Raw genomic sequence first — 10,783 nt, forward strand, 5'->3', positions numbered from 1 at the left:
ACAGTCATGAGATTATTTAATATTGAGTATTTATTAAATCTTAGATAATTGTTAGGATTTTATAATTTTCAATATCCCATACATGTATATTTCCAGATGTGGAAATAAATGAAGACTACCCAAATGAGAATAAGCAAAGGCTATTTATTCAGACATTACTATCGCAATGGAGTCGGCCACCATCACTTGAATTTGGCAGAGATTCAAAGGCCATCAGGGAAGTGTAAAAGTTTTCAAGTGGAAAAAAGGGAAGGTTTCAGGTATGCCCTGATTAAAAGATGTTGGTGTGAGGAATCTAGAGAAGGGTTAACTAGAAGCGGGGTACTTTATGGGATTGGTTAGGAAAGCATATTTGGTTTTCTCTAGTAGTCCTATTTTTAAAGCAAGAAAAAAATTAGGAAGCTGGCACTTATTGATCAAGTTCTGCCATTTGGAGCTGATTACTACAAAAGGTTGTGGGTCAGAGTTCTATTTTCATTTATGGCCTGGAAATTGTCCATTTGTATATTCAGTTCCTTACAGATTTATATGTATTTAATTATAAAATTATTTCTACTGTAAGATCCAATATTAATCTGTAGTAAAAGCTGTTATTTGATTTACTAAAACCCTGATATTTATTTATATATCATCTACAAATTAAAATGCAAAATAAGGTATGGATTTTCTCTTAAAGTAGAACAAAATCTTCAAATATAACTCAGAGATCTTTCTCTAATATCTCAAAAAATGAAAAGCCAAAGTTGCTAATCAGTCAACAGCTATTTAAATATTTAAAACATGGTTTAGAAAGTCATCATCCAAAATGTCATGACACCAGCTTTATTGCCCAAAGTCATTCCACATTTCACTCACCTCCTGTTGCTCACTCTCATGCTTGGGAAAGACTCTTCATATTCCACTCTGATTCCACATTAGTGTAATGCCCCTGATAAGATCAGTGTCTCACTGGATCCTGGACCTCTCCAACTGCTGCTGCTACTATCAACATTCTGGTTTCAGCAGAAAAGGCATGTGTATCTTAAGCTCTAAACATTCTACTGGCTTAATTTTTCAGTATTTATTTCTTAAAGATATTCTAGCATATTCACATGTTCATCTCCTCACCAATGAATAAGACAATTTTTAGATCATCTATGAACAGTACTTAAGTTATTTTTGTTAAAATAACTAAAATTTCAAAGCATTATAAATCAATAAATGATTTCCTTTGCTTTCTAAAGCCAAAGCAAAGGGTGGTGAAAAGTATATATTAAAACCAGTTACACTATGTGCTACCGTGAGCACTGTGAATTATGTAAGACTGATGAATCACAGACCTGTACCTCTGAAACAAATAATACATTATATATTAAAAAATAAAAAAAGAAGATGGCAGAAAGGGAAAAATGAAGAGGGGGAAATCAGAAGAGGAGACGAACCATGAGAGACTATGGACTCTGAGAAACAAACTGAGGGTTCTAGAGGGGAGGTGTGTGGGGGGATGGGTTAGCCTGGTGATGGGTATTAAAGAGGGCACGTACTGCATGGAGCACGGGGTGTTATACGCAAACAATGAATCATGGAACACTACATCAAAAACCAATGATGTAATGTATGGTGATTAACATAACATAATAAAATAAAATTAAAAAAAAAAAAGCGTACCCCCAAAGCAGGGCAAAAACGTGATAAAAGTACCTTCTAAGTACCTTGTAAGCTAATGTTGACATCCAAAAATATAAAATGTATTTCTAAACATTAAAATTAAACTGAAAAATAAAGTAAAAGAAAAACTGAGAGTTAATGTTTCTATTTTTTCTCCATGTATAAAACTTTTGTTCCACTTACATCAACTTGATAGACATTATTAATTATGCTTGAATGTTCATAAGAATTTCATAAAATATTAAACAAAACTAGCCACTATCTTGTTATTTCCCTGTTAACTATTTTTATAGTACATGCATGTTTAATAAGTTTTTTAAATATCACAAAAGCAAAAACCTTAAAAAAGTTAAGTACTTTTTTATTGTTTTTTGCTTTTTTACTTCTCTATTTAATATATATGAAAAAATGAATATCAAGAATTCACTTTAACTGCATCTTATAAGTCTATGCTTACTTTGCTTAAAATATTTAAATGAAAATAAAATGAGTATTACAAAAATAATGAAAAAAACAATGGGTAATTTTACAAATAATGGAATGTGAAAAATTTCTGCCCTACTCTAGACTAAATGGTTTACAACTTTGTCCAAAGGAACACTTCTACAACTATAGTCAAAGATTTGCACAATAAGATTGTGTATTCCACAGGTAGATCATGTTTCAAAATGTAATATCCATGGGGTATCTACTTCTACTATCATCTTAGAAGTACTCCAAACCTTAGAGTACCCACAATAACTATAACTGTGATAGAAACCAGTTATCTCTGCTATCCCATACCAGGACAAATCAATCTGTAGTCAGTTTTCTTTGCTTAGACATAGAAGGAGTTTTAACACAGGCCACTGTAAAGCCATCATGTAGCAAAAACACTAATAAAATTTCCACATCCCCACATGGACCACTTGAAGATGACAACTCTCAACAAAGTGGGTATAGAAGGAACATGCCTCAAAATAATAAAGGCCATATATGACATGGCCACAGCTAACATCATACTTAACTGTGAGAAGCTGAAAGCTTATTCTTTAAGATCAGGAATAAGACAAGGATGTCCACTCTTACCATTCTGATTCAACACAGTATTGGAAGTCCTAGCCAGAGCTATTAGGAAAAAAAAAAAGGCATCCAAATTGGAAAGGAAGAAATAAAACTGTCACTATTTGCAGATAACATATTATATATAGAAAACACTAATGATCCCACCAAAACACTTTTAGAATAAATAAATTTAGTAAAGTTGCAAGATACAAAATCAATACACAAAAATCTGTCATATTTCTACACTTAATAACAAAGCATCAGAAAAGGAAATTAAGAAAACAATCCCATTTACAATTGCATTCAAAAGAATAAAATACCTAGGAATAAACTTAACCAAGGAAGTGAAAAACTTATACACTGAAAACTATGACACTCTGATAAAAATTGAAGACACAAAAAAATGCAAAATTATTCTGTACTCGTGAATTGGAAGAATTAATATTGTTAAAATGTCCACATTACCTAAAATAATCAATGCAATTTTAAGAAAATTCAATTGGCATTTTTCACAGAAACAGAATAAACAGCCCTAAAATTTGTATGGAACCACAAAAAATCCCAAATCGCCAAAGCAGTGTTGAGAAGGAACAAAACTGGAGGCATTATGCTCCCTGATTTCAAACTATATTACAAAACTATGGTAATCAAAACAGTAATATATTGACATAAACACACACACAGATCAATGGAAGTGAATACAAAGCTCAGAAATAAACCCACACATATGTGGCAACTGATTTATGACAAAGGAGGCAAGAACATACAATGAGGAAAGGACAGTCTCTTCAACAAATAGTGTTGGGAAAACTGGACAGCAACAGGCAAAAGAATGAAACTGGACCACTTTCTTACACCATACACAAAAATTAACTCAAAATGGATTAAAGACTTGAACATAGGCCTGCCTGACACCATGAAACTAGAAGAAAACATAGGTAGTACCCTCCTTGATATCAATATTGGTGATGATTTTTGTATATGACACCAAAAGTAAAGGCAACAAAAGCAAAAATAAACAAGTGGAACTAAATAAAGCCAAACAGCATCTTCACAGCAAAGCAAACCATCAATAAAATGAAAAAAAAATCTATCAAATGGGAGAAAATACTTGCAAATTATATATATGATAAAGGTTAATATCCAAAATATATAAAGAATTCATACAACTCAATAGCAAAAAAAAAAAAAAAATTGGCAGAGGATCTGAATAGACATTTTTCTAAAGATGATATAGAGATAGCCAGAAGAGACATGAAAAGATGCTCAACATCACTAACCATCAGAGAAATGTAAATAAAAACCAGAATGAGATATCACCTTACATTTGTTAGAATGACCATTATCAAAAAGACAAAAAGTAACAAGGGTTGGTGAGGATATGGAGAAACGGGAACCCATGTGTATTGTTGGTGGGAATATAAACTGGTGCAGCCACTATGGAAAAAAGTATGGAGGTTTTTCAAAAAATAAAAAACAGAACCATATGATGCAGAAATTCAACTTTTGGGTATTTATCTGAAGGAAATGAAAAAATTAACTTGAAAAGTATATGCACCTCTGTGTTTGTTGTAGCATTATTTACAATAGCCAAAACATATAAGCAACCTAAGTGTCCACTGATGGATAAATGGATAAAGAAAATATGATACATATACATAAATGGAATATTATTCAGCCATAAAAAAGAATAAAATCTTGCCATTTGTGACAACATGGATGAACTTTAAAGGCATTATGTTAGGCGAAGTAAGTCCAACAAAGAAAGACAAATATCATATGATCTCACTTACATGTAGAATCTAAAAGCAAAAAAACAAACTCATAGATAGAACAGATTGTTGGTTGTCAGAGGCAGGGGGTGAGGGATGGGTGAAATGGGTAAAGGGGGTCAAAATTTATAAACTTCCATTTATAAAATAAATAAGCAATGGAATGGAATGTACAGCATGGTGACTATCATTGTTAATACTGTATTGTATATTTGGGGCACCTGGGTGGCTCAGTCAGTTAAGTGTCCGCTTTCAGCTCAGGTCATGATCCCAGGGTCCTGGGATCAAGTCCTGCATTGGACTCCCTGCTCAGTGGGGAGCCTGCTTCCTCCTCTCCTTCTCCCTCTGCCCCTTCCCTCACTCATGCTTGCACACTCTCTCTCTCTCACTCTCAAATAAATATTTTAAAAATACTGTGTATAGGGTGCCTGGGTGGCTCAGTTGGTTAAGCGACTGCCTTCGGCTCAGGTCATGATCCTGGAGTCCCGGGATCGAGTCCCGCATCGGGCTCCCTGCTCGGCAGGGAGTCTGCTTCTCCCTCTGACCCTCCTCCCTCTCATGCTCTCTGTCTCTCATTCTCTCTCTCAAATAAATAAATAAAATCTTAAAAAAAAAAAAAAAATACTGTGTATATTTGAAAGTTGCTAAAAGTAAATCTTTAAAGTTCTCATCACAAGAAAAAAAATTTTATAACTATATGTGGTAATGAATGATAGACCTATTGGTATAATCATTTCATTGTATTAAATTATACACCTAATATAATAAAACTAAACAATTTAGTTAACAATAGCCAAACAAAATGATAAAATATCTAGGAAAAGTAATAGAAGTTAAGCAGCCTATATGAAAAAAACAGCAAAACCTTATTAAAGCAAGATGAAATATCTTGATAAAACAAAAGCAGAATCAATGGAGAAACAAATCAAGTCTAAATGTGAAAAAAAGAAATGAAAATAGATAATCTCTATATGTTAACTGGTTCTATTTTCCTAATATTAAACACAAAAACCATATGGGGAAAAATAGAAATTCAAATAGAAGTAACATATACATGTTATAAATTGTAAACAAAAAACAGAAAAAGGGCATTATGGATAACAAATGGTCCACTGTGTGAATTTCAGAATAAAATAGACTAAAGTTGGAAGTCTGGTTAATTTTCCCCTCCTTTTTTTTTTTATTTTGTTATGTTAGTCACCATACAGTACATCATTAGTTTTTGATGTAGTGTTCTATGATAATTTTCCCCTCCTTCTCCTGCTTTGTCTTCTTGGGGATCCTATGTCCACATGCCAAGCTGCTTCTCAGCCAGTGCATTATTACCAAGTTGCCCTTGTATGACTCTCTACTTTATATATTAAGTTCAACAATGGCTTCATCAAAAGCTGCCTCAGTAGTTTAAGCGTCCATCTGTAGATAAATGGATAAAGAAAATGTGGTGTATACATGCACACACACGTACACACAAACACGGGGATACTATTCAGCCATAAAAAAAGGAGGGAAATCCTGCCATTTGTGACACCATGTATAGATCTTTAAGGCATTATGCTAAATAAAATAGAGAAAGAAAAGTACTGTATGATCTCACGTATATGTGAAATCTAAAATAACCAAACTCATAGAAATAGAGTCAGATTTGTGGTTGCCAGAGGTAGGGGTGGAGGGGGGGCATGGGAGAATTGGGTAAAGGTGATCAAAATCTACAGGCTTCCAGTTATAAGATAAGTAAGTTTTTGGGTGTAATGTATAATATAATGACTATAATTAATATCATACATTAGAAAGTTACTAAGAGAATAAATCTTAAATGTTCTCATCACAAGGGAAAAATATTCTAACTATGTGAGATGTTAAACTTATTGTGATAATCATTTTGCAATATATACATATATTAAATCATTATTCTGTACACCTTAAACTTACACAATATTATATGTTAGTTATATTTCAATTAAACTGGAAAAGAAAGCTGTCTTTGCAAAAGAACAGTCTTTGTCCAGGAAGTTCAGAATAGCACAATAAAACACAGAGAAATGAGAGCCCAGACCCAATACTGTAGGATGTTTTGGTTGTGTTTCCTTTTTCTAATTTAAACAGCTTCTTGGTGTGCTTGTTGTGATAGATCCATAGTCTCTTTAAGGTCACCACCAGCAGCAACCTGAGCCAAGTATCAGTAGTAATCTTCTTACATTTTCAAGCAGAAGACTTTGCTCTGTGCTTGTGAAGCAACTTTTCCAAAGAGACAGTACACCATTGCAGACACCTCTGAGATTGCTTTCTGTATTCTCAAGCCATCTGCTGTTTTTCTCAGCACCTCACATCATTAGCTCAATACTTGAGATGAACCTCCAAGATGACCTATGGGCTCCTATGACATTTTTATAAGCAACTGAGAGAAGATTCCTCTCCTTATTGGATAATACAGCTCCTTGCTCAGTTACAGACTTCATGCAGGCTGCAATGTCAATGTATCAGTCAATTTACTTGGCCAGTTTGGCATTCTGCACCAGCATATTTTTATCCATGGCTGGATGTTCTGTGTCAGAAGTGGCTGGCAGTGGTTGGAAAAGGGTTTTGCAGTTTCTGAGCCATGGTAGAGGCAAGGCTGAAACCTGGATCTCATGGCTCAGAGGTTCTGTGTTTATATTTTCAATTTGTGGCAATGTGTATAAGAAAGTATTATGAAAGAAATATTACTTGTATTATTTCCTCATCCCTAAATTCATTACAGCAGCTTCTTTTACCTTGTGAAAGAAAGTTCTAAACTGAGCCTATGAACTCCAGCAGAAATTTTAGCTCAGGAAATAATGAACGGTTATTCCTTCACCAACTTCTTTTCTCCAGTCTTTTACAGAGTTTGGGAACAAGTCTTACTTATTCAGGTGCTTGGGTGGTTTTCACCACCTTGGGTCTCTCTACATTCTTCTAAATCATTATTAGCACAAATACTGTATTTGAATAGAAAACATCTTCTCCAACTATATTTTCCTTTTAAAAAATCCTTGATATTTTCATAGCTACAATCAAGTTGGATATAATAAAACAAAAGGTGTATATAATCAGCACTGCATATAATTAATTATATCTCTTAATTATTAAATTGACTTTATTAATACAAACATTTCAAAAAATGCATTTTTCCCTCAAAAGTAACATGCAATATGGTTTACTACCTTATTTTATTTTTTTTATTTTTTTAAATTTTATTTTATTATGTTATGTTAGTCACCATACAAAACATCATTAGTTTTTGATGCAGTGTTCCATGAGTCATTGTTTGCGTATAACACCCAGTGCTCCATGCAGTACGTGCCCTCCTTAATACCCATTGTGGGCTAACCCATCCCCCCACCCACTCCCCTCTAAAACCTCAGTTTGTTTCTCAGAGACAACAGTCTCTCATGTTTCATCTCTCCCTCCAATCTCCCCCTTCATTTTTCCCTTCCTTCTCCTAATGCCCTCCATGCTATACCTTATGTTCCACAAATAAGTTAAACCATATGATAATTGACTTTCTCTGCCTGATTTATTTCACTTAGCATAATCTCCTCCAGTCCCATCCATGTTGATGTAAAAGTTGGGTATTCATCCTTTCTGATGGCTGAGTAATATTCCATTGTATATATGGACCACATCTTTATCCATTCATCTGTTGAAGGGCATTTCAGCTCTTTCCACAGTTTGGCTATTGTGGACATTGCTGCTATGAACATGGGGGTGCATATGGCCCTTCTTTTCACTACATCTGTGTCTTTGGGGTAAATACCCAGTAGTGCAATTGCTGGGTCATTGGGTAGCTCTATTTTTAATTTTCTGAGGCACCTCCACACTGTTTTCCAAAGGGCTGTACAACTTGCATTCCCACCAACAGGGTAAGAGGGTTCCCCTTTCTCCACAACCTCTCCAAAATTTGTTGTTTCTTGCCTTGTCAATTTTTGCCATTCTAACTGGTGTAAGGTGGTATCTCAATGTGGTTTTGATTTGAATTTCCCTGACGGCTAATGATGATGAACATTTCTTCATGTGTCTGTTAGCCATTTGTATGTCTTCTTTGGAGAAGTGTCTGTTCATGTCTTCTGCCCATTTTTTACTTGATTATTTGTTTTTTGGGTGTTGAGTTTGAGAAGTTCCTTATAGATCTTGGATACCAGCCCTTTGTTGAGTTTGAGAAGTTCTTTATAGATCTTGGATACCAGCCCTTTATCTGTAGTGTCATTTGCAAATATCTTCTCCCATTCTGTGGGTTGCCTCTTTGTTTTGTTGACTGTTTCCTTTGCTGTGCAGAAGCTTTTTATCTTGATGAAGTCCCAAAAGTTCATTTTTGCTTTTGTTTCACTAGCCTTTGGAGATGAATCTTGAAAAAAGTTGCTGTGGCCAATGTCAAAGAGGTTACTGCCTATGTTCTCCTCTAGGATTTTGATGGATTCCTGTCTCACACTGAGGTCTTTCATCCATTTTGAGTTTATCTTTGTGTATGGTGTTAGAGATGGTTGAGTTTCATTCTTCTGCATGTGGCTGTCCAATTTTCCCAGCACCATTTATTGAAGAGACTGTCTTTTTTCTATTGTATATCTTCCTGCTTTGTCAAAGATTATTTGACCATAGAGTTGAGGGTCCATTTCTGGGCTCTCTATTCTGTTCCATCGGTCTATATGTCTGTTTTTGCTCCAGTACCATGCTGTCTTGGTGATCACAGCTTTGTAATATAGCTTGAAATCGGGCAACGTGATGCCCCCAGCTTTGTTTTTCTTTTTCAACATTTCCTTGGCGATTAGGGGTCTTCTCTGATTCCATACAAATTTTAGGATCATTTGTTCCAGCACTTTGAAAAATGTCATCGGAATTTTGATTGGGATGGCATTGAAGGTATAGATTGCTCTGGGGAGCATAGACATTTTAACAATGCTTATTCTTCCGATCCATGAGCATGGAATGTTTTTCCATCTTTTTGTGTCTTCTTCAATTTCTTTCATGAGTGTTCTGTAGTTCCTAGAGTATAGATCCTTTACCTCCTTGGTTAGGTTTATTCCGAGGTATCTTATAGTTTTTGGTGTTATTGTAAATGGAATCGTTTCTCTAATTTTTGTTTCTACAGGTGCATTGTTAGTGTATAAGAAAGCAACTGATTTCTGTGCATTGATTTTGTATCCTGCCACGTTACTGAATTGCTGTATGAGTTCTAGTAATTTGGGGGTGGAGTCTTTTGGATTTTCCACATAAAGTATCATGTCATCTGTGAAGAGAGAGAGTTTGACTTCTTCTTTGCCAATTTGAATACCTTTTATTTCTTTTTGTTGTCTGATTGCTGTTGCTAGGACTTCTAGTACTATGTTGAACAATAGTGGCGAGAGTGGGCATCCTTGTCGTGTTCCTGATCTTAAAGGAAAGGCTCTCAGCTTTTCCCCACTGAGCATGATGTTCATTGTGGGTTTTTCATAGATGGATTTTATGAACTTGAGGAATGTTCCCTCTATCCCTATACTCTGAAGAGCTTTAATCAGGAAAGGATGCTGTATTTTGTCAAGTGCTTTTTCTGCATCAATTGAGAGGACCATATGGTTCTTCTCTCTCCTCTTATTAATGTGTTCTATCACATTGATTGATTTGCGAATGTTGAACCATCCTTGCATCCTGGAGATAAATCCCACTTGGTCGTGGTGGATGATCTTTTTAATGTATTGTTGGATCCTATTAGCTAGGATTTTGTTGAGGATTCTGAAATCCATATTCATCAGGGATATCGGTCTGAAATTCTCGTTTTTGATGGGGTCTTTGCCTGGTTTGGGGATTAAGGTAATGCTGGCCTCATAGAATGAGTCTGGAAGCTTTCCTTCTGTTTCTATTTTTTGAAACAGCTTCAGGAGAATAGGTATTATTTCTTCTTTGAATGTTTGGTAGAATTCCCCAGGGAATCCATCAGGCTCTGGACTCTTGTTTTTTGGGAGGTTTTTAATCACTGGTTCAATCTCATTACTGGTAATTGATCTATTCAGGTTGTCAATTTCTTCCTGTTTCAGTCTTGGCAGTTTATAGGTTTCCAGGAACGCATCCTTTTCATCCAGGTTGCTCAGTTTATTGGCATATAGTTGTTGATAATAATTTCTAATAATTGTTTCTATTTCCTTGGTTGTTAGTCGTGATCTCTCCCCTTTCATTCATAGTTTTATTAATTTGGGTTCTTTCTCTTTTCTTTTGGATAAGTCTGGCCAGTGGTTTATCAATCTTATTAATTCTTTCAAAGAACCAGCTTCTAGTTTCGTTGACCTGATCTACTGTGTTTCTGGTTTTTAATTCATTGATATCTGCTCTAATCT

At 34.9% G+C, this 10,783-nt stretch overlaps 1 pseudogene; it reads right to left on the reverse strand.

The window, feature by feature from the left end:
- Positions 1-5,745: 5,745 nt before the first annotated feature.
- Positions 5,746-6,994, reverse strand: LOC116632659 (annotated as a pseudogene).
- Between the last annotated feature and the right edge of the window lie 3,789 nt (positions 6,995-10,783).

Source organism: Phoca vitulina, unplaced genomic scaffold (assembly GCF_004348235.1).
Source record: "Phoca vitulina isolate PV1807 unplaced genomic scaffold, GSC_HSeal_1.0 scaffold7, whole genome shotgun sequence".
Lineage (NCBI taxonomy): Eukaryota > Metazoa > Chordata > Mammalia > Carnivora > Phocidae > Phoca > Phoca vitulina.